The following is a 5,386-nucleotide window of genomic DNA, read 5'->3' on the forward strand; positions in this document are numbered from 1 at the left end:
CATGTATATAAGCGCTAACCTCCTCCTCTCCTCCTTCACCCCTGTAGGTAATGTGGGTATGCAACCTGTGCCGTAAGCAACAGGAGATCCTCACCAAATCGGGAGAATGGTTTTCGGGGCCGGAGCCGAGGCAGATGAGCCTGGATGGCGGCCTGAACGCCCCGCCCACGGGGGGTGACGCCCAACGGGGGGACAGGAAGCTACTCCGCTCCAGGTCCCAGGCCCCGCCCTCTTCCAGCGGTAACGCAGGGGCGGCGCCCGACGGAACGCACCAGCCACCAACGGTATTGGCCAAGGGAGCGTTGGACACCATGCCGGCGTCACGCGCTCGGAGCGAACCACCACGAGACAAGTAGGACATCGTCGACACAAACACTCTAATCCCTAAAACACTATCACCTGTCCTCTCACTATCCCTGTTTGTACCTCTCTGGCTGTAGAGGCTCAATTCAGAGTCTACGTCACTGTATTGGATATCTAGGGGCCTTTGTATTATTGTAAATGCCACGTTGTACAAGACATTCTCTGATACACTCTACTATTATCACCTGCCCTTAATCCCGTTGATTTTAGACGCTTAAAGGAATAATCCTCTCAAAAAATATATTTTGGTATTAGTTTCTTCTTCATATGATGAATTTTGCATCATCATGATGATGTGGCAAGTTACAATTTGCTTTTTGATAGTCCTATATCTTGAACACTTGATTGCTGACATGCAAAACATTTTGGGACTGTATCTAGTTATTGAGTATCTAGGCCTTGACCTCTTTTAGATGATATAGTAGCTTTTATATAGGGTATTTTTATTGTTGTACATTTTAGTTGTGTACAAGTTAGTCCTCTTTAATGTATTTTACTTTGTTGTGATTGGATGAATTAGGCTAATACAGCATCTGTTTTGTCTAACAGTGTCTTGTTGACACTGTCAGATTACACATGTAGTCTCATTCAACCTTGGACATACTTTGGTCACATTTTTTCCGCATTTGACAAGAACTCAAATCCTCTCATGTCGGGAGCGACCCATTTTCGGTGTGTGTTGTGGTATATGGGTTGCAGCAGTTGATTTTTTAATCCCCACTGGATCAAAAAAAAGTAGTGCTGTCCTAGCTTAGCCAAAGCAGAAGCTGGGTTACACGTTTTATTCTTGAAAGGTCCATGATTAATATATTTTTCCATCTCATGGGTGAGTCCATTTCAGTCCGGTCTGAATGCATCACTCAAAATGCTGTCCCTATTCAAAACTGTTGTTGGATGATCCATACCCAGGTTAGGAACATGTTCCCATGGAAATAGAATCTCATTTTAGTTCAGTACATATTCCTCCATTTTGAATTATTTCCCTGTCTTTATCATCATTGCTTTCATTTAACCAGTAATAACTGGTACTCACCATAATTTGTCCAGGATATCTGAGAAGGCTTGTTTTCTATGTTACTACATGGTATTATGTTAACAAAACATAAAGTGTGTTATGTTATATCAATGTCCATTATGGTTACCCTTCATCCTTCTTTTCTCTTCAGGAAAAGACCTGTGTCCCTCCATGAGCAGAACGGTAAGCCTGGTGGTGTGGGTCGTGGTAGAGGAGGCCGGGGACCCCCAGGCAAGCTTCAAACCGTGGCTTCCCAGGAGGAGTTCTGCGGTCCCGGGGACAGAGACCGGCGGGACGGCCGGCACCTGGAGAAGGTCCGCTCCCATGACTACCCCGACGGCGGCGACCAAGGGAATCGTCCCGACCTCCGGAGACGCCCCCCGGAGGAGGATGAGCTGGAACGCAAGCGGCGCCAGGAGGAGGAGTTCCAGACGCGTTACCGCAGCGACCCCAACCTGGCGCGCTACCCGGTCAAGCCGCAGAAGGAGGAGCAGGAGATGCGCATGCATGCCAAGGTGTCAAAGGTCCGCCACGAGCGGCGCCACAGCAACAACGCCATCAATGAGGTGGGGCTGGAGGGCGGGGGAGGGAACATGGGGGATGTACCTGAGAATCGTCTCCGGAGGGGCGGCGGTGGTGGTGGAGAACCGGACCGCAAGGCATCCATGGAGAACCACCGGGCCTACTCCATGGACAGGACCGTGGGGGGTGGTGGGGGTGGCGGAATGGGGCAGGGACCCCAGGGAGGTCCCCACCTCCTCAAACAGAACCAGAACCACGGACCCCTTCAACCATCCGGTGTTGGCCCACGACCGGGCCCCCATCCTGGTGCTCCTCACCCCCACCAAGGACCACCCCCTCCAGCAGGTTGGGACCCCCCTAAGGTACCCCACCCCAGCCAGCTGGACCCCAACTCCCAGGCAGCCATGATGCACAAGGCCAGGAGGGAGAAGTCTGGAGAGAGCCTGCTGCGGAAGGACTCCCAGAGCTCGGACCAGTCGGAGTCGCTGCGGCCGCCCCCACCCAGGCCCTACAAGAGCAAACGGGGTGTCAACAAGAGGCAGATGTCTATCAGCAGCTCAGAGGAGGAGGGCGGCTCCACGCCCGAGTACACCAGCTGTGAAGACGTGGACATGGAGAGCGTCAGTATGATTGGTAATGTATTCAGATATTTCAACATTAGAAGAATGATCACATCTGTGTTGAGTTGGTGTTATGGCTACCTGTATGGAGCGTGTCAGCAAGAAAGGTCCGATTATTCAGCTTTCTATCAGATCGAATCATCTATATTAGCTGATTTTGTGTCAGCATTGTCAGAGATTGTCAGAGATTTCGACATTGGTGGAACGATCAAACTTTTATTAGAGTTGATGGTTTTATGGTCACCTGTCGGGTGTCGCTACTAATGCAATATTCTTTCTTAACTTTTTTGTTATCAAAATCACTTTGCTGTAGGTTTCCGTCAAAATAAACAAATCAAATGTACATTTCAAAGCTTACTGGGACTCTATCTCCCTGTCTATAATGTGCTATAGCCTTGACATCTCGGTACAACTGTCATTCACCCACACCTCTGTAGCTAACCCCTATTGCTTCCCGTCCTGGGACAGGACAGGACAGCTCTCTTTTATTTAGGAAACGTCCTGTGATTTAGGCCAGCAGATTTGGCAGAATTAGGTCAGCGGCTAGCGTGGCTAACGCTACGTAAAGCTTCCCTGCCAAACACCGGCTGCAGCCTGCTGTTAACGGATAGAATCTAGTTTGGGTGTCACCATTGTGGCCGGCCACATGTTCAGTTTTGGCCCCTTGTTCGCTCACGCCGGCCGGCAACAGTGCCGATGGGAATAGGATGTTCAATGGGGGCGACAGGTGGAGGAATAGTTCAAAAGTTAGCTGTCGTAGCTAGCAAGTGTTTAGCAGTGTTTGCTTTAGGAGTACGCCAGTCCCAATCCTGCATGGGATTTACTTTTGATGTTGTCTGCGGTAAACAAACTCAGTAACTGGACAAGGCTAAATGCTAAATGTAGCTATGTGAAGTGTAACTCAGCTTTGAAAGCCTTGGGTCATGAGGACAATGTTCCAATATCCATGCTACACCACTTAGAATGTATGTCCAATAAATATTGCTTCATTCTATTATTTTGGGATAAGTATTGATGTTGTAGATGGGTATATGGTTGGTTAATCAAAAGGCAGTTCGGTCAACTTCCGTGTTGTTGTGTGTTTTCATTTACAGCTCCAAATTGTTAGCGAGGGCGCGGATACACTCCAAACATACTTTACATGCTATTTAGTAGACCTGCGAGACAGCTTTACTGGTGCAATCAAACAGGTCAAATGAGATAGTAAAACTTTTATGCCACGTAGTATAATATGTTGTCGGGAGGTTGGCAGTTTGAATACGCTCCTGATGTAGGCTAGGCTATATTGGGTGAAACAGACTAGGGGCCTTTTTAAAAGCCCAAGGGTGACGCCTTTATGAAATTATTAATCTATTTAAAGATGCATTTGGGATTGGTTTAGGAGCTAAGAGTGTATTTTGGGATTGAATAAGGAGCTAAGAGTTTACTGTTTACAGTTAAACTAGGGATTCAGCCAATCTGATTGGTTGGCTTCTTCGAAGGTGTCAAGTAGTGGAATATAATACAGTAAGGAGGAAATTACAGGAGAAATCAGACGTGAGTTCATTTTAGTATTGATGCTATTTCTTAAGTGTGTTTTTAGGCAGTGTGTGTTTGTGTTGGTAGGCCTATCCATCTGCGATGACCTCCTGATGACCTCCTTCAGATCAAATCACAGAATTAAATAGAACACTATAATGTACAGTATAATGTACAGTACCAGTCAAAAGTTTTAGAACGCCTACTCATTCAAGGGCTTTTCTTTATTTTTACTATTTTCTACATTGTAGAATAATAGTGAAGACATCAATACTATGAAATAACACATATGGAATCATGTGGTAACCAAAAAAGTGTTCAACAAATCAAAATATATTTGATATTTGATATTCTTCAAATAGCCACCCTTTGCCTTGATGACAGTTTTGCACACTCTTGGCATTCTCCCAACCAGCTTCACCTGGAATGCTTTCCAACAGTCTTGAAGGAGTTCCCACATATGCTGAGCACTTGTTGGCTGCTTTTCCTTCACTCTGCGGTCCGACTCATCCCAAACCATCTCAATTGGGTTGAGGTTGGGGGATTGTGGAGGCCAGGTCATCTGATGCAGCACTCCATCACTCTCGTTCTTGGTAGAATAGCCCTTACACAGCCTGGAGGTGTGTTGGATCATTATCCTGTTGAAAAATAAATAATAGTCCCACTAAGCCCAAACCAGATGGGATGGCGTATCGCTGCAGAATGCTGTGGTAGCCATGCTGGTTAAGTGTGCCTTGAATTCTAAATAAATCACATACAGTCTCACCAGCAAAGCACCCCCACACCATAAGACCTCCTCCTCCATGATTTACGGTGGGAAATACACATGAGGAGATCATCCGTTCACCCACACCGCGTCTCACACAGACAATGTCCATTGCCCGTGTTTCTTGGCCCAAGCAAGTCTCTTCTTCTTATTGGTGTCCTTTAGTAGTGTTTTTTTGTTGTTGCAGCAATTCGACCATGAAGGCCTGATTCACACAGTCTCCTCTGAACAGTTGATGTTGAGATGTGTCTGTTACTTCAACTCTTTGAAGCATTTCTTTGGGCTGCTATTTCTGAGGCTGGTAACTCTGATTAACTTATCCTCTGCAGCAGAGGTAACTCTGGGTCTTCCATTCCTGTGACGGTCCTCATGAGAATCAGTTTCATCATAGCGCTTGATGGTTTTTGCGACTGCACTTGAAGAAACGTTCAAAGTTCTTGAAATGTTCTGTATTGACTGACCTTCATTTCTTAAAGTAACGATGGACTGTCGTTTCTCTTTGCTTTTTTGAGCTGTTCTTGCCATAAAATGGACTTAGTGTTTTACCAAATAGGGCTATCTTCTGTATACCACCCCTACCTT

At 46.6% G+C, this 5,386-nt stretch overlaps 1 pseudogene across 1 annotated transcript in view; it reads left to right on the forward strand.

Annotated features, from left to right (window-relative positions):
• Window positions 1-269: 269 nt before the first annotated feature.
• The window catches only part of LOC311113664 (regulating synaptic membrane exocytosis protein 1-like), a 35,461-nt pseudogene continuing 30,344 nt past the window's right edge, over window positions 270-5,386 (forward strand). The window contains exons 1-2 of the transcript XR_014615936.1: window positions 270-352; window positions 1,530-2,533. The product of XR_014615936.1 is annotated as a regulating synaptic membrane exocytosis protein 1-like (transcript). The remainder of the gene's footprint in view (window positions 353-1,529; window positions 2,534-5,386) is intronic.

The sequence above is a fragment of the Coregonus lavaretus genome, assembly GCF_964263955.1.
Source record: "Coregonus lavaretus genome assembly, chromosome: 40".
Taxonomy (NCBI): domain Eukaryota; kingdom Metazoa; phylum Chordata; class Actinopteri; order Salmoniformes; family Salmonidae; genus Coregonus; species Coregonus lavaretus.